The sequence below is a fragment of the Drosophila yakuba genome, chromosome 2L (genome assembly GCF_016746365.2).
Source record: "Drosophila yakuba strain Tai18E2 chromosome 2L, Prin_Dyak_Tai18E2_2.1, whole genome shotgun sequence".
Classification (NCBI taxonomy): Eukaryota; Metazoa; Arthropoda; class Insecta; order Diptera; family Drosophilidae; genus Drosophila; species Drosophila yakuba.
The window spans coordinates 21,015,905-21,035,207 of record NC_052527.2 but is presented as its reverse complement, the minus strand read 5'-3'; the positions used below and the strand labels follow the sequence as shown (position 1 = coordinate 21,035,207).

General features: G+C 44.9%; 1 protein-coding gene across 6 annotated transcripts in view; it reads left to right on the top strand.

Annotated features, from left to right (window-relative positions):
* Positions 1–19,303, top strand: part of LOC6529097 (zwei Ig domain protein zig-8) — a 55,411-nt gene that overhangs the window by 20,327 nt on the left and 15,781 nt on the right. For 5 of the 6 annotated variants that reach the window (XM_039370366.1, XM_002090074.3, XM_015198700.2 and 2 more), the window contains exon 2: positions 6,392–6,422. The exons of the other annotated variant lie outside the window; for it this stretch is intronic. The gene's annotated coding sequence lies outside the window, so the exon portion shown is untranslated. The remainder of the gene's footprint in view (positions 1–6,391; positions 6,423–19,303) is intronic. 6 annotated transcript variants of the gene reach the window in all.

The window sequence follows — 19,303 nt, the reverse complement described above, 5'->3', positions numbered from 1 at the left end:
AGTCTTAAACACAGTTTTTGGCGGTTTGTAGGCGTTATAGTGGGCGTGGCAGAAAGTTTTTTGGCAAATCGATAGAAATTTACAAGACCAATACAAAAATGAAAAAATATCAGAACATTTTTCAAAAGTGTGGAAGTAGCAGCTTTGGGCGGTTTGTGGGCGTTAGAGTGGGCGTGGCAAAAAGTTTATTGGCAAATCGATAGAAATTTACAAGACCAATACAAAAATGAAAAAATTTCAAAACATTTTTCAAAAGTGTGGGCGTAGCAGCTTTGGGCGGTTTGTGGGCTTTAGAGTGGGCGGGGCAAATAGTTTTTTGGCAAATCGATAGATATTTACAAGACCAATACAAAAATGAAAAAATATCAAAACATTTTTCAAAAGTGTGGGCGTGGCAGTTTTGGGCGGTTTGTGGGCGTTAGAGTGGGCGTGGCAGCATAATTCGACAAAGTTGCGCTGCGTCTATGTCTCTGGAGTCTGTATGCTTAATCTCAGCTTCTAGCTTTTGTAGTTTCTGAGATCACAGCGTTCATACGGACGGACAGACAGACGGACAGACGGACGGACAGACGGACGGACAGACGGACATGGTCATATCGACTCGGCTATTGGTCCTGATCAAGAATATATATACTTTATATGGTCGGAAACCCTTCCTTCTGCCTGTTACATACTTTTCAACGAATCTAGTATACCGTTTTACTCTACGAGTAACGGGTATAAAAAGAGAGAACGCTACAGTCGAGTTCCCCGACTACTCGTATCTTATACCCGTTACTCAGCTTGTGTTAGAGCCATTTTTACACTGACAGTCTATGGCGGTTTGTGGGCGTTAGAGTGGAAGTGGCAAAACGATTTTTGGCAAATCGAGAGAAATTTATAAGAGTAACAATATGTGAAAAAACATTAAAACATTTTTCAAAAGTGTGTGCGTGGCAGTTTTGAGCGATTTGTGGGCGGTGGGGTCGGCGTGGTAAAAAGTTTTTATGGCAAATCGATAGAAATTTACAAGACTAATAAAAACATAAAAAAATATCAAAACATTTCTCAAAAGTGAGGGCGTCACAGTTTTGGGCGGTTTGTGGGCGTTAGAGTGGGCGTGGCAACATGAATCGACAAACTTGCGCTGCGTCTATGTCTCTGGAGTCTGTGTGCTTTGTCTCAACTTTCTAGCTTTTGTAGTTCCTGAGATCTCGACGTTCATACGGACAGACAGACGGACAGACGGACGGACAGACAGACATGGCCAAATCGACTCGGCTATTGATCCTGATACTCTTACATACTTTTCAACGAATCTAGTATACCCTTTTACTCTACGAGTAACGGGTATAAAAACTTTATATGGTCGCAAACGCTTCCTTCTGCCTGTTACATACTTTTCAGCAAATAGAAAATACCCATTTACTCTTCGATAACGGGTATAAATAGGAACCAATGGCAAGGATCGCCATTACCATCTCCATCAAATGTATGTATTGTAATAACCTAGGTCAATTACTCGAGTAAGAGTGTGAAAAGTAAGTCTCTTGTCAACCCGTTTTTCTTGCCTATTGACAATGGCGTTACGGTGTCTGTCTTTACGTAGAGTCTGTACGTCAAGTTTGAATAACACGCATTACAACCGCCCACAGCCCCTTCAGTATTCGTATGTAATTGCAATCAGTAAATAATTAGTAGTCATATAAACACTTTAATTAGTTTCAATATTTGGGGATTGTTTCCTCTTTTTTTATAGGCATACCTATATTTCGGTACATAATACGGCTACGCTAATTACGCTTTATTACGCACTTGTATAAAGTGATTCTAGCCTATTCGTAAGCAAATTGGGCCGCATCATTTATAAAGATTTAATGTCGTGTTGTGCACGGACTAATGATGACCCCTTCAGGTGGGGGAAACTGGTCTTCTGTTTTCTGGACCCTCGGCACTCCAAGAGCCGAGCAAAGCCACTCATGCACGCCTTTACATGCTTACAGATTGAACGGCATAGGGCTTCCAATCGTAACGAATTTATGTCACGGCCCGAGCCTACAGTCTTCTCTTATTTCCGCTGTCGATTTTGGTGGGAGGTTATATCAAAAGGCGATTAAACGAATTACGGTCAGTATTAATCACAGTCAAGGCTAATTGAGTATGAAAGCAAGCGGAGCACCGCGGTATCCACCAGCGATGGTTTGCTCCATAGGAATCAGTGCCGTTGTTGACGTCAGCGTTCATTAGGCCCAGGAAGCCCTGACAAAAATGCAAGCTGACATCTTAAAAGGGTTTGGGCGTCGTCGTCTGCTGACTCGTATAGCTTCGGATTCCTTTCCCTTATTTCCCAACTGCGGATCACGTATGTCCGCCACGTAGACCACGCAAGGCATATGTACATAATTATTATTATCATAGTCCTCGTTCGCGGCAACGACTGTTACGCACTCGGAAGGACTTTCTCACTCCGATTTGGGGATGTGGGTTACTCGGTTACTCGCGCACATCGTTAGTCAATCGTAAACTGCGATCTGACAGGGACAAATGGCATTGGAAGTCGCTTTTATTTGCTGCCGATTATGGCAAATGAAGCGAAACCGTTTGTGTGATTTCTTGTTTAGACAACGCGAACGACTCCTGCCGCTCGAAATGTTTGCGGACAGCCAACCAAAGTGGCCGCAGCTAACAGCCAAGCACTGACTCCCTGCTTTAAATGCCTAATGTAATTAGGGCTGATGGCTGTTGCCCAAAATAAACACTTGCCACATGCAAAATGAAATTGTGTGCAACGAGCAATTTCGACAGCTTTCAGCTATCAGGTTAGATCCAGCGGAGTGGCAGGGGCTGCCATTAACTTATTGAATTTAAGCTTATTTAGCAGGCAGCACTTAGCAGACCACACAGCATCTCAATTGCCGTGAGCATCCCTTGTGCAAAGCCCCATGTCCGATGTCCGTGTGCCATTCCGGCTGCCACGTCAAGTGGTGGACCAATTGGAGGAGGCAGTCCACCCGTCCCAACTAAATCAACCTAAGCTGCTCCCGTTGGCTACTGGCTACCTGTCAGGTGCATGTAGATAAATTTCCTAGCTAATGGGGCCAGTCGCCCAAGGCAACGGACAGCAGCCTCTTTCAATTGGGCTGAAAATGCAGCTGGCAGCTGTTTAAACTGCTACAGAAATATAAGCAATCAGGGGCGGGTCAACTCGCCAGCCGTGGAAGGTCTCTCCTCTCCGTTAACTGAATTTAAAATCCAAAAAAATTGGTCATTCCGGCACAATGGGCTGGGCAGCAGCAGTGGCTCCCAGAATTCGGAGCCCGAAAGAGGCTAAATGCACGGAAAAAGCGCTATAGCAACATGTTCGGTAAATTCAATTGCTGCGCTTTAAATGCTACGCGCTGAAGGTATTTTTGCGGAGCCAACGTAGCCAATGTGGAGTTCCCAGTTAGGTTAAGTAAAGTACAGTGAAGTGAGACAAACTTTGCCTAACAAAAAGCAGAGGAATTTGGGATCTAATCAGTTTGCTTGAACTGGAGTTTTTAATGCTGTCTGTGTTGAGGTAAAGTTCTGGTGCTTTATGTCCAGACGGATAAGCTCACGCATTAATTGATTTAATGCCTAGAACACTAGGCAAATACCGAGCTTTGAGTCTCCGAAAATACACAGGACAAGCGGAACATTAGCGGATAGTCAAGTTGTGGAAAGGCAGCTGAGTGCCGCGATGCATCCGAGTGTGCATAACGCCATTAAGGCCAAATTTCAAAGAGAATCTTGAACCAGCTTGGCTGTCCTACATGAAACCATGCTGGAAACGAGGACTATAAATAGATCGACCACCGCTGAACTCGAGTTGTATAATTCGCCTAACATTTCAATAAACTCGGCTAAGAAGGGCCTTGAGCTCATAACTCGATTTGGGTAGTTGTCTTGGTGTTCCCAGTCACGGAGCTCTGGAATTTTCATCGCAGTTCAGTGGCACTTATGTTTAAATTTCCTATAATTTGTGCAAAACTCATGAGTCCAAGAAACATAAACTTGTCAGTCACACATAGGCTAATAAATCTTATAGGGTCTGCTCATATACTTTTCCGTTTCCCATTCTGGTTCCTACTCGTTGGGCTTGGCTTGTAATCCAAGCTCGTAAAGTTCAATAACCTCGAGGGGATTAGGTAGCACGTTTCCCCCTGCTAAATAAATAAAAATAAAAAAAGGTTCGTTCACAATTCAAATGAAATTGCTCGAGCTTCTGGGCCACTTTTAATGGTCAAGGATGTGCTGCTTCTTTAAATAATACTCAACTCCAGGTTCGTTCATTCATGAAAACTAGTATGAGTACGGGCGGAGTCGGAACACGGAGGGCGGGAAGAGGCTAGCTCGAAATTGGGGACATTATGGACCCAGCCATTTGACCACTCAAAGTTTAAGCAAGGCCACATGAGCTCACAATGTGCCTCATTTTGAATAAATTAAATTTGTCTGCAGCTGGCTATAATAAGCGGTCATTTCATGCTCAGGGTAAGGATGCTGGGACGGATGAATGGCCGTACATGGATTCTCGGAAGCATGACAAACATGCATCAATAATTTCATTAGGACCCGAACCAAGATCTGACCGCGAGGAGCCGGGCACGCGGCTAATTAAGCGTTTTAAATGTCAGTCGAGGCGGCTTAAGAGGGATAACACTGAATCTTTTTAAAAAAAATCCAGAAAGGGCGTCCGGGTTTCCAGTTGCGAGCACAATATGGCCAAAACAAAGCTCAATATGCTCATAATCAGATGAAGCCGCCCATTAATTATGCATGTATGCATGAGCCCGAGGGCGCGTACGAGTAGGGGAGTTGGTGGTTTGGTGGGTGTGTGGTTGTGTTGGCTGGCAGCATATGGACAACGTAGGCTTGTCAAAAAGCTGTAGCTCAAAGTAGACGCCATTAAACGAGATTAATTAAAATAACAAATGATAGTGCGCATTCGTAATTGTCGGCTTTAAGGAAACAGAAGAAAAGGATTCCATTTGGAGGTTTTACCGTTCGCCAAGTAAACTTACTAGTAACCAAAGCTTACGCGTTCATAATGAAACGCGATGCGACGGCATATTAATCGTTTTTAATTTGTCAGTGCGTTCGCATTGCCGTCCTGGCTAATCGAATATTTAATTAGTTTGTTGCCTTTCCAAATCGATTCGACGAAGATTGGCATACGACGCGGGGAATGGTACTGATATTCGGGATTTCGGAGGGCAACCAAAGCCGCAGTCAAAGTCAAAGGCATTTGCAAAATTTATGTTTGGTAAAAAAAGAACTGCCCGACGAAAAGGATGCTGCGACCCCCAAAATGGCCTCAAATACAAGATTGGGAACATGAACTAAATATCTTAAGTGCTTTTATGTAAGTCGCCCCACGGGTTGCTCGCTACAATGACGGCTATGATGACTCGTCCTGGTTGCCAGGACCCTTCGTACTCTTACTGGGTTCTATCTCGGTCGTGGCTTGCTTTGGTTTAAAGCACTCAAATCATTTTCAAGCGTCAACTTAACCGGTCTCTACCCGCCGAAAAAGGGGTTGAAACAATTCTGAAAATTTATTTTCATTAATTTTAATTCGTTGCGAAACTTTTCTACCCCATCCGCCATCGGTGTTCGGAGCTCGTTTGCAATAGAGAGGGGAGCCGGAGTCAAATAATTACTTTTTCGGAATGGACCAGCGTGTCCTTTTTTAATTATTTGCCTAAGCCCCGGTTACTTGAGGTTCCCGTGCGTAGGACTGGCGAGGCGAGCATAATTAATTTATTTTGTTTTCCCCAGAACGGGCCTAATAAATAATTGAAACAGCTCCACGAAAGTATTCCTCTTGTGAGAGCTGCCAAACTAGCTTTGCCTGTTGATACGCAGACTAGAAGATTTTCACACAGAGTCCATTGGACTGCAACTGGCGATGACGACCCCGTCGAACACGCGAGTTTGCCAGGCCTTAGGCTGCATTGATTTCACCTAAGCCCCGACAAAAGGCTCGGTACAGGTTCTGTCTCTGATTTCAATTCACGATCAGATGCGGATACGGAGTCGGATTCATACTCCATCTGCCTCCAATGTCAATAGCACCCAAATTGATGGCGCCGAAGCTGACATGCCTGACTCAGCAGGCGGCAATCAGCGAGGCTCGCGCTGTGTCACTGGATGAGTGTGTGTATCCCTGGGCATCGTCAGCATCGTCATGGGTTCTTTTGCTTTGTGCCCTGTGTGTGTTGCGTTTGCACAGATGACAGACACAATAGACGTTGAGTACATGAAGCTATTAGGTCATACTTGGCGCCAGAGGCCTGCATGTTGAACAGAATAATTCTTGAACGAGGATCAAGTTCGCTTGAGAATATCGCCCTTTTTACTAATTTTTTTTGTATTGTTTTATTTTTAGGTAGCGACAGTAAGGACGCATTGATTGGCTGGTAAGTAAGGAAAGAGGAGCATAAACCGCAGATTAATGGTTCTATCTATTCGAGGCCGATACTAAATGTTCGCGACATTACGCATACGCCAGGTGTTCGCAGCGTGTCCTACCCACATTTAAATTCAGTTCATACACGTTTCATGGCGTGGGAATGGAAACGGGAGCGTCTTGACACTTAGAAATTAATTGCGATACTTTCAGATAATGAACTAGTTGACCAAAACCCGACACCAACGCCTGAGGTCAGAGTAAAAAAACAGCACGAACACGATCGCGGCACCGGCCAAAAGCACAATTTGCAATGCAACGTCAAAACAATTACGTGCAGAAATGTGCTTGATAATAAAATGAAGTGACCTGGCCAAGCGAGTAGTGTTCCCTTTCTTTCGGTTAAAACGTGTTCAAGTGTTGACTTTTATAAATTGTGCACTCGTTTCGGCCCTCCTTTAGCCAGGTGCTCCTTCTCGAGCTCGGCTAGGTGAGAATGTGTTGGCGTGGGCCCAACTTGGCCAGCAATTAATTACGTCAGCAGTATAGGCAGACGGACGGCACTCGTCCTGATAGGAACCGTCAGTTCATCTGCTTAAAAGGCATTTAAAGCGCATTTGAGGGCCGAAGGGGGTTCAGCTTTAAGTCCGAAAAAGTCCCTCCTACCAGGATGCTGATATTTGAATGCTTTCCCCAATGGTAGGCGGTTTTTTATTTGGCTGCCACGGTTGGCTGACTACGAATGACATTTAAGCGCAGAGAAGTGCCCGCTTTAGCTTATCTCGCCGGGCTGAGCGTTAAAATATTTTCTGGTTTTCCTTACATTTCTGCTATATTACCACTTCGGTTCTGTTTCTGCTGGCATTGCGGTATTTCTGCCCTTGCCGCAATTAATGCCAGCAGATTAATTATACGCATGGATGCACACACTGCGTTGATGCGCGCAGCTTCTAGGCTCTGTTTTGTTTAAAATTTCATTTAAAAAACACAAAACAATTGGAAGACACAAAGCCCAAATACCAACCAAAAAAGGACCTGCCTCCTAATGAGTGCAAATTAGCCGATATTCTGGTCAGCTAAGGAACCCTAATTTGGCTGGGCTTTTCGTATAATCAAGCTGTCAAAAACTTGCTTCCTTCGTTATCTCGGAAACTTTAAGCATATTTTAGTCAACTGCAATTTAGTATTGATAGCTTCTGGGCAGCAGATGGGGCAATAATAAGTTTTTTTCATCCGGCGAGGGAGTTAAAGGGGCGATACATCTTGTGTCCCTGGCAGCAGTAGAGCAAATATGTCAACTTATGCCAGCGGCAAAAAAGGAGCCTGCTAACCAAATACTATAAGAAGCTTTAATCAGAAACAGAAGCACTCAACGGAAACCATGAAACTTATTAACACTCACACTGAAGTAGTAGCCTACGGAAGGCGTTAGGGCATGCCCGTGGCCCAGTTTTAACTATGGCCAACACCCACGATGATTTATTTGCATTACCCGTGAGGCATGTTATGATGTATGTGCCCCAGAAGAATTTATTAAGACAAATATATAAAAATAAACCGACTATTATTATAGCAAAAGCTACTTTGGAAAACGTTAGGCAAATGTCTCTTCAAAATGGGGGCATTTCGACGGCTTCCCGTTAATTAACAAATGCAGTTGAGGTAATCGCAGAATGGCAACAATACTCACTAATCAATATGCAACAGTCAACAAAACTGACTGATTACGATGCGCAGATTCAAAATATGGTCGCGAAAATTGCTTTAAGGGAAACCCTTTCTGGGAAACAGGACCTCAAGGATGGATAACTGCTGTTTTTCGCCATTTTTGAACGCCATAATCAAATGTTTTTTAAAATGCGTTATTCGGCTTGATGCAGTAAAATGAGAAATATTTTGTATATTTCTACCTCAACGGGAACATTTTTTTTTACGCAATAGAAGTGTCAAAGGAACATACTATTTTGAACTGTTCAAATGCAATATCACTTTAAAAGTTTTTCACAATGTGCCATCACAAATCTGTACATCTCAAGGGATAGACGCCTATACATTTTTAATGACTGCTTTTTTCATGAACAGTTATTATATATTTATTAACATTGGTTGTGCGGAGGCCCATTAATGTTTAAATACTAAAAATTACGCCTTATTGGCGTGTGCATGTATGATTTATAGGCCTAGCGAGCAGACTTCAATCACGGTACTCTCAGACCGCCCACTCCCCTGGATATTTCCGCGAAATAAAGCCATCAGACCAACCGCAGAGGCACTCGCAGCCATGGCACTGGAGCGTCGGCTTGAGTAGTGGGAACTCCAATCAAACTTTTCCAATAAAGTCTTTAGCCTAAAGACGGTGGATAAATCAAGCAATCAGGCAGAGAAAGGGCTGACCTGGTCGGCTGTGTAAGTGCACCCGGTACAGACAGCCTCCGACATAATTTATTGCGTGCCTTAAACTCGCTTCCCGCGAAACGAGTCTCTGGCGCATTGGAAGGATAATAAGCGGCCGAACGAGTGAATCGAAAATCCGGCCTGGGCTGAGAAGTTTCCTGTGAAATTCGAAATTTAACTTTGTCGATTACACCGTAGAGACCACGTTGCATATACGTAATAATGGGCCAAACTCAAAACGAAAGCAGACAATATACACGCAGAAGGTTTAACGATGAAAGCGGTGATCAGCCTCTGGGCTACGTTTCCGTGCATAGTTTGATGTTCGACTCTCGAAAGCTTCGAAAGTGAGGTTGTTGTTCATAAAAAGAGCAGCAAAGCAAATGAAAAATACTTTTCCCAGTCCAACATCCGCTCACCGCCATGGGTTGGCGCTCGGGTGTGTGGGTGTGCACGAGTGGGGCGCATGCTGTTGGCCAAATTGACTTAATCTAAAATAAAAGTTTAGTGTTGAACCGAAACGCACACACAAAGTCACGCACAAGCAACCATATGGTTTTCTTACAGCCATAGGTGACTAGAGGGTTGGCAAGGACGAGCTAGTTAGGATCCACATGGATTCTGGGTTGAGGCAGCATGTTAATTTCCCAGGAAACGCACGATAAAATTGAGTTCTGTTCGAAAAACTATTTGACTCTGCCAAAAGTGTAGATATCGTTTCTGAGGCCGGAATCTCTCCTGGCTCCTTAAATCCTAAAAATAACAGCCCAAACAGTCGTTACATAGATCAAATTTTGTGTGGCCTTCGCTTAAGTTTGAGATTGCCTTGCATATGTCTTGAGGGTAGGATGATTCCAAGTTCAATCAAATAAAAAGGGAAAAGTTTTAATCAGGAAATAAATTTTACACAAATGTTAGGCAGCAGCAGGATTTACGATGCACAAAAGATAAATTGTTCGAATGTTTGTTTAAATGCACGTTAGAAGGGAAACAAAACACCTTTCTTTACACTCGCAAATTGTTAGAGCAACTTGAAATAAAATCGCAAGATAACTAATGCATACATATTCTGTACACATCTGCATAATGTGGGGCAATTATGGTTAAAATAGAGTAAAAAGCGGCGGAAGAGCCAGAAATACAGAAAAACGATTTCCATTTCAACTCGCCCCAAAACCAGAGCTCAAGTTCAACAAATGGAGTATGTGGGGGTGGCGGAATTGTGTCCGAAAACACCATTATTCAAGAAGTACAAATTAAACTTCATGGTAGAGATTTCGGAAGCTTTTGAATTCTGGTGGCATTTGCGACCATAATTATTTCACAACTTCTAGTTTGCGGGTTATACTTATCCTGATAAGTTCAAAAGCTAAGATCTCAATTGCCACCCCTCGCTATTATCTGCATTCCAATTATAACAGAATTTCGCTTAGGACTCACAATGGTCCGGTAATTAATTAAAATATTCAATGCCCAAAGAAACAGAAACCTGCCTGTGATCTCTGATAGTCGGTGAGCCGAACTTTATCTGGATTTCGGCCTCCTGGAGCTCAGTTCAGAGAAGAAAGGTCGTGCACAGCCTCATGGGATCACCGTGATAAGAAAGCCCGCCAGCTCTATAGTATTCATCTTCCATTAGCCTGGCGCGGCTTGAATCAGGTTGTTTGACCCTCCCACTGCATCCCGCCATTTTGTCAGCTTCATAATTATGGGCAAAGTTAATTTTTTGCTCTGTGGTCGCAGAGTGACTTGACTTCGTTCCATCAAGCTCGCTTGCTTTTTGCTGGAAAGCCGGAAAACTCATTATTTTTTAAATGGAACTCTTTCTTTGTGCCGTTCCCTGCCCAGAGCTTCGCGTCCCTTTAGTGCCCTGCCTGTCTCTACATAGACTCCTATCCCAGTCGCAATTAACTGAAGAGAATAATGTTGCGGCAGTGACGAGCAGAAACATAATAATTCTTTTTTGGTATCCACACCCGCGGCTGTGCTCAGCTCAACTTGGCCATGTTGCATTTGTAATGACTATGTGAGTGCAGGCAAAGGGGGAGTTGAGAGTGGTCTGCGGGCGCAACATCAGCATGCAATTCCAATGCACGTATGTGCTTGGAGAGGTACTGGCTCCCCGCTGCGCCTGGAGGGGACAGGCCATAATTATAAACATCCGGATAATGCGAGTCCTCCGCACTTGTCCGGGTAACCAATTCCGATTTAGTGGAAGGCGGGCCCTTGAATTTGTCCTGGAGAGGACTGGCTGCTGGGACTGTCAAGGATAAAGGTGAGGGTAATCGAAATGTTTTCCTGCGGAGCACGGACAACGAGCTGCAGGAAGCAGAATGGGAAAACGGACGGAAGCAACATGCACAAGTTTAATGAACCTCAATTGCATCGCCGAGTGCTCTTTTGCCGTGCTCAACTCCCTTTTGCTCATAAATGCTGCATGTTTGCAGGAATTGCTTAGCTGGGATTTGCTTAATTTCCCTCCCCACCACGCATATGTGCGCTGCTGCTTGCTCCAGTTCCCCTTCGCTAGCTGGGTGCTATTTGTATTCCGACCTTATGGCCACCAGGGGAATTTCGTCCCATGCTTCGTATACGCAATAATTCCGCCCCTCTGTTTATTGCTCGAAAAAAGTGCACGACTTTAACGGGTTTCTTTGATCCAGCACATGCAATGCTATGCCAATTGACAGCCAATCAATAAAATGTAAGAATTTTGCACTAAATTTGCGTTGCTTTTACTTACTTTTGAAGTTCTGCCTAAAATCTTTAGCCGAAACTTTAAGGACATCTCCAGCGCCGGAGACCGTCCGATGGCGTGGGCATCACAAATCACATCATCTCCGGCGAGATGGCTTCGTATATGACAGCTGTGTTTGATGTGCACCGCATTCTGCTTTGACGGCCGTTTTGCCTTAAATAGCCAGCACAATCGCCCACTGCTTACCAACAGACCTGGAGATTTCTGAGCCATTTCGAGTACTAGAACTCCGTCTAAAAAGAAGAAAGCGATAAAGGAAAGGCCCGCCCTTTGTGGACAGCCAATTAGCCCGCATTCTGGATGATGCAGATCCGCTGCAAGGCAAGCAAATATTGAACATCTTTGGCACGGCTCCTTTTCGAAATACGGTGGGAAATGCTTGGGAAATTCTTAGGAAATGCCTGTCATAAAATTCTCGATTTTGTGGCGCTTAGGGAACGTTCGCCGCTGGTCTGCCAAAACCGCAACCCTCCCACCGGTTTGGATATTAGTTCAATAGTCATGACTGTCCAACTGATGCTCCAAATCCCCTGGGGTCAGCCCGAAAGCTGGCCAAGCCACACACACGCGAGGAGCAGGCATGGAGCCTGAGCTGAGATTTTCAGAACGGGCGTGGCTGACTCAATTTCTATTATCCAAGGCGTACTAGTAGGCGCTGGGGACCCGACTTTGCCATTTGCTTGCTGTATATATTGCCTGCCATCGATTTGGCCTCAATATTTTGTGCCAATTCCGTTCCCCCTTCCATTCTACATTCTGATCGGTTTTCGCAATACGCACACAAACAAGCAATTGTGTATTAAAATCCGTTGGGTGTTTTGCGGTTGTTGGCAAACTCGGCGAAATCGCCTCTGGAAAAATATTGACGCTGTAGCGGCTTTAGCGCCCCGAGCCGCCAAAACCCCAAACCAAACACGTTTGGGCCCCATGTTTTAGTGCACTTTTTGTTGAGAGTTTTATGTGGCCATCTTTGGACAGCTTTGGCTGTCTATGCCTGGCAGCAGCCCCGCCACAATGGGTCTTTTTTTGTTCGTTGCTTAGCTGTAAAAATCATTTTATGAGTTTGCATAAAATTTTGTGGTTTTCACGCCCATGTTTATTGTGCTCGCTGCAGCATATGCTGCCATTGTCGAGGACGTTGTCGTCAATTGATTTTATTTCCAGCTGGGCTAAGCCGTATCAGCTGAACGGCTTCGCACCAATTCTGGGACTTGGGCTAGGAATTCAGCGGATGTGCATTTCTTGTGTGTACGCGCCGGACTAAAAATTAATTAAGTTCCTAATGGGCCACGCCATGGTGATAGTTCCCATCTATTGAATATATACCACAAGTCTAACTAAGTGATGCCGGCCGATAACGTGGCTCATTAAACGATTTCCCCTCGCACAAGACCATCGAATTACTTTCGATGCCCATAAGGCTGGGACGTACCATTTCTGGGGGCACCTGCACGCGTTTTCCAAGAACGCACAATTTCAATAAGCATGCATTAGGCAACCCCAAGGGTTTCGTGCGCCTTGAATTATTGTTTAGCCAGCAGAAAGCCGTCCCGTGAAAGCTAAGGGCGGCCTCACCTGCAAAGGGAACTCGGCCAATTCGACTCTGAGGGCAGCTATGAAATGCCACTAAAATCCCAGCAAGGAGCATCCGCCGAAACAAGGACAATTAATATTGCGAATGCAACAAAGCCCTTTGTTGTTCGTGCCTCTCCACTGCAAAAGGGTCTGCGAAGCCCCCAACTTCCCGAAATTAAAATCCCTATACATGCCCGTGCTAGCATAGCGTTACTGTAACTTCGGTGATGTGTTGGGTGGCCTGCAGGTAAAATAAATTATTATTTATTACGGTCATTAGAGCTTAATGGCGGCAATGATGCCCACCACGCAATGGCAATGGCAATGGCCCGAAACCGGCTCCAGGGCAACGGACAACTGTTTGTGCCGCGGACTTCCGCCGCTTAATCGAAGGCGAAGGAGAAACATTTGCGGCCTGACAACCTTTGTGCTCGCCGGGACTGGGCCCTCGTCCTGGTCCGGCTCCTCTTCCTGATCTGCACCCTGGGTGGGAGCCTGGATAGGACCCTTTTTAATGGCAACCGGTTCGCTATATAAGGCCTGCATGGTGTCCTTGAAAATATTCCGCATGGACAGACGAAAGGAAGGAAGGACGGACGAATGAAAGAAGAAATCCAGGCTGGAAAGCATTTATCGTAAATTCAAGCCTTATTATCTGGCCTGGAGGGGTCGGCGTGTGGAAATACTTATACACCGGCAAAGTTTCGGACCGGCCATCATAAACGTCAGAATAGCCCCGAAACCTGGGAGTAAGGCATATTAATGGTGCCCGGTCTGACACATTGTAAATTCAAATGCATTTCTCACGCTCAGCCCAGTTTCGGCTCGAAAACGTGGCCCAACGCTCTTACCGCAGAGTGAGGACAATCAATCAAAACGCATACGTGTGTATATGCCCACACACTAACGCCTAGTCAGTTATGCATGCGGCAGACTGTGCGAGTAAAATTAATTTCATGCATTTATGAAATATGGCTAGGCGACAATTTGCATAAAACAGGGAGCCAGATTAAATGGGCGGGGTCTTTGTGCACAGTGGAAAGTGCGCCTCCAACCTTCAGTCCAGGATAACGGACTGATTGACTATGATAACCTTTGATTTGTGCCTACGTTATGTCAGCTGGTTCATGAAAATGATACCAAACTTTGACGAGCGGGTTCACCCATAGCATATAAAGCATCTACTAGAAGGGGAGCAATGATCTATTTATTTAAAAAAGCATGGCTCTGATGAAGATAGTAAAACTCCATGGATGTACGAATTCGATAAGAATGGCAAAAAAGATCGCCGCCAACTAGACTTTTAATCCGTTCATTTTCATAGAAAACTCCATGTTTTCATTTTGCAGATGCGCCCTTTCCTGTGCGCTATCCGTACGCTTGTGTGCAGTGTGTGCCGAGTTTATAATTTCTGACACAAAATTACATGCACTTTTCCCCAGTTGCCGTGGCGCACATGTAATTGGTCTTATAGTAGTGTGCGCGCTCGTTCGCCCGCATGAGTTTTCTTTGCGCTGCTCCTTTGATAAATGCGCATAATTTCAGTAGGTTTTCCTGGAGTAGCGAAGAAAACTTCTTCTTGTGCAAGTGTGTGAATGTGTGAGGGTTTCTGTGTGCAATAGTCTCGCTGCTGCGCTTTATTGTTCACAGCGCAGCGTTAAACATTATGCCGGCTGGCTGGCTTGGATGGCTTAGAAGGGCTGAGTCGAGTTGTCTTGGCGCAAATTATGAAGACGATTACACGACTTTATAGGTGGGTCTTTACGTACGTGCGGTGCTAGGCTGGCGCTGGTCTGCGGGGTGTCTGCACATATTTATGAGCAGTGATGCGGTGCGACGTCGCTTGACGTTGAAATAATGAAATACCTGCCAAGATTTATGTGCCAGCTGACTGGCACAGGGGACACACGTGAACTGGCGAGGGAGCGAAAAGAAATTAATTTTGTGGGGGAATAGTGCTGAATCGTTTTATGAGTTATCCTGCTGCAGGAGGAACTTGGCCGCTCATCAAAAATAGCTTTCGCAAAACCAGTAAGGAAGGTATCATTTTATGGATCAGCCAAACAAAGACTAATAACTTGCCAATTCACACCAAAGCACCGCTAGAGGTGATGCCATTGCCTTTAAACCTCCCACCTTTTGCCTTTGAAAGATACATATTTGCAGGGTAGTTAGTTTCGGGTTTGCGTCCCTGTTTTACCTGCATCCAGTGGACCGTTATCTTGCGTTATCCTGTAAATAATTCCGCTGAAAATTTCATGAGGATGCATTTCTCCCGCTTCTATCTGTTGTGGTCCTGCTTTTTCGTCCTTTGTATCTCTGTTTTTACTTAATTGTTTAGAAAATAAATCACTGAACGCAGAAATAAGTTGACAACACCACATGAAATAAAAACGAACGGGCCAGCAACGAAAATAGAGCACTGGCACTAAGGGAGTAAGTGGGTTGTCGGTGGCAGTGTTGGTGTGTGGGTGTGTGTGTTGTGAGCGAGCGTCGGGCGGAAACGGAACTAACAAAGCACAAAACGAAACAAAAATGTCCACCAAAAAAGCGAAACTCAACTGCGAACGCAGGGGAAGTGAAAAAGGAAAACAGAAAGAAAAATATCCCACGAAGCGAACGGAAAGGCAAAATTGCCAAACTAAAACTTTGCTGCAGTCACGGCACTGAATAAAAAAAGCAAATGCTGAACGACCAAGTAGGGGTCCTGTGGCGGAACGGGGGCATGAACAGGGGCATGAACAGGGGCATGAACAGGGGCATGAACAGGGGCATGAACGGGGGCAGGGGCAGGGGAAAGAGAGTAGGAGAAGCGGTGGCACAAATGTAGTGACGCACACATCCAAACAATACCTTGGCGATGGTAGGAAAGTTTCGTCCTTTTAGCCTGTAACAACCATGGCAAAGCACAAAACAATTTACGAAAATTTGTACAATTTCTAAACTTAAATAAACACCAGGAATAGTTTTATTTTTATTATTACTGCCCCGATTTTTCTTCCCCACGACTGGCACCACTCACCCCCATCCAAAAGGGAAGCGCCAGCGAACTGTGCCTTAAATATTTGGTGGCATACTTACGAGCGTCTTGAAGAATGCACCCGCTAAATGGGCTGTCGACAACGTAGTCTCCGCTCGGCAACTCCGGCACTTTTAATTAAGGCTAAATGAGCAGCAGTAGGTGGGTGGTAAATAGAGGGGGCACGTCGGGCCCAGAAAACTGTCCCCGCCGTTTCGCAATGGCACGGAATAATTCAAATGTTGCCAATGCACTTCTCAGCGGTGAATTAACAAGCCGAAAGTTAAAGTTATGGCGTCGCAGCGGATGCAGCTCGGGCGGGCTGTTCTGCGGGTGCAACGGGTTTAAATTGAAAAAGTTTTGCCGCTTGCAAGTTTCTCCGTTTTTAAATGTTGAGAACTAGTTCTAGAAAGGATTTCTTGCACCCCTCGGGATAGCAAACAAGTCTCCCATACTGGCATACACTGGCACCCACGGCGATTTTGTGTTCTGGCTGAGCTTGCCAATTTTCCGCACGAAAACGACACTTAAAGGTTTGTCTGATATGCTCTTCTACATATATGAAACAAGCTCGTTAACTCGGCTTTTTTAAGATCTTGAGATATCTATGTCAATTCTCGATCGGCATCAGTGGCAGGGTTTTGTTGTAGCCAGTAATTTTGCAGTCGAAAAACTCAACTTATTTGTTATATGGGCAATTTATTTTATATAATTGATTTAATAAAAGTTAGAATTATGTACAACATGATCTATGTAGGTATTGTTTTTTTTTTTTCATTTTGGCTTTGGATCGGTACGTGGTTCGTACACTCACAATTGATATTACTGTGTAACTGCATTGTCGGCCCTTTGGTGGGTTGGGGGGTGGCTTTTGTTTGAATTTATATAATGTTCATTTTTATGCAGGCACTCAAGTGCAATCAAAATTCGAAACGCGTAATTTCCATTTGAATTTGTGGGCTAGGGGGGTGCCGGACGCCAGGGGCAAAGCATTCGCTCCACCGATTTAGCCACAAAATACACATTGTTATGGCTTGCCTCCGCATTTATGGCATTTGTATTGCAGTCCGACATAAATAGCTTTGTCCGTGCCCATGGCCAACGAAATTCAAAGCCGTCGGAGCTGGCGGTGACAAGTGCGATCTACTGGCCAATGCCGGAGTTAACCGTAATAATTATCTAGTTTCAGCGCTTGGCGCGGTAATCGCTCTAATTACAAATGCTAATTAAAAAGACAACCAATGCGGGCGCTCCCTGTTTACCAAACCCGAGGCCAAATTGCCAAAGAGTAGTTGGTGGTTGAGATCTCTCCCCTGAAGGCATTTCCACCTGACCAGCAGCACAATGTGTGCACTTAAAAATAATTTTTAAATATTATTAAAAGCTAAATAATACATATACCTTGCTGCGCAGCAATGAGGTGAGCCCAATCAAAGCCTAGCTGTGTCTCAAAGCGTTACATATCACGTATACGCCATGGTCCAAATCTCCGAGTATTCATTTAAATTATTGATAGGCAATTGCAAATACTATCAACCATAATACACAGTCCTTCCAAACACTTAATTATACGAGCGCCTTCACTGAAAGCTGCGGGAATACGAGTAGTGCATGTGCGGACCGAGTAGGTCGCCGTGCAGTTACACTTCCGCCAGCAACAACAATATGACCGGGCTCACCGCCCATTCGCAGTGCATCATGCAGCAAGCATAAGCGCCAGTCGTATGACAGGCTAGACAAAAGCTACAAAGTGAAGTATGAGGTCAGCAGCCAAGAAAGGCAAAACAAAACCGAGCGAAACACAAAACACAAAGGGAGAGCACATGATTGTCGCTTGAAACTTGAGCCCCAGCAACTAACCTCATGACATCAGCTTTTTGGGTTTGCAACTTATTACAATTTCCATATAGCCTCCAAAGCGCCGGGAGCAAGAAGAAAGCAAGCTCCACGAGCAGCATGTGCGTGTGTGTGGAGAAGTGCACACAAATGTGCATTTGCAGGGTGCGAGTGGAATGAAAGGAGAGCAGAAGCAGAGGCAGTGGAAGAAACAGAAGCAAAACCAGAAAGAACTTGCTGGGGCGGTGGAGAGATGGTGGCGCTGGGAAAGAGGCGGAAGGGGCGAAAGGGTCAGGGGAAGGCGAAAGCAAATGCCATGTCCTTCAGCGCTTGCCCTCGCAATCGCAAAGGCAAAGGCAAATGCAAAATGCTGGGGGGGTCTTTAAGTTTTATGGCACCATTGTGTCAAGATAATAATATGTACGTCGCAGTGTGTGTACGTGACTGCATTTAAGTGCATAGTTGTGTAGAACAGCTCTCACACTCACACGCTGAAACTCACACACACACACACTCGCATTTGGCCAAAGAACACAGATACATAAACAAGAATTCCTCAGGCAGGACATTTACTCTCCGAATTACTATAAACTGCTGCATTTGAACGAAAGAAGCAAAGTGGCAGCAAATAACAACTAACTGCCACCCCGGAGATCGCCGCCCACCCTGCATTATCAATTTAAACGAATGGCACACGAGTGTGCCATAAATTCGGGCTGCATGACATTTGCTAATGTTTGTCCATGAGAGCAGCGGCGTTAATTAAATACCATGGCAAACTTGCGGCCTGCAGCGCGAAATCAGAAATTCTGAATCGGCGAGCTCAGAAAGCCACATAGTTCTGTAATTAAAATGAGCGAACGCTTTGGCAATTCTGTGGCCGAGTTTCAATTTTAATTTATGTGCACAGCGCTCTCGAAATTTGTATTCATTAGCGCAGTTTTCGCAGCGAGTTGAACAAACTCTGTCCATGAAATCGCTAGATTTGAGCGCTGTCCCTGCCTCCCACAGGCAATATAAGCTTCGTCGTAATATGAAAATACTATTTAATGTAAGGCAATAATAAGGAGCAGACTCAAAAGAAAGATTCACGCTTCAGATAAAAATTATGACACGCCACAAAACTTTGTCCAAGTCTCAAGTGCTTTCTGTTTTTTACGGCTTTCAGCATAAAAATTTAAATAAACGCAGTCACGCGTGCGAGCAAATAAATACAAATTTATGGAAAACCCCGCCTGAGTCTTGCTGCGCAGCGTCCAGTTCAGCAAATTGTTGGCCGGTCGGTCATTTTGCATAATCCTTGTCCAGA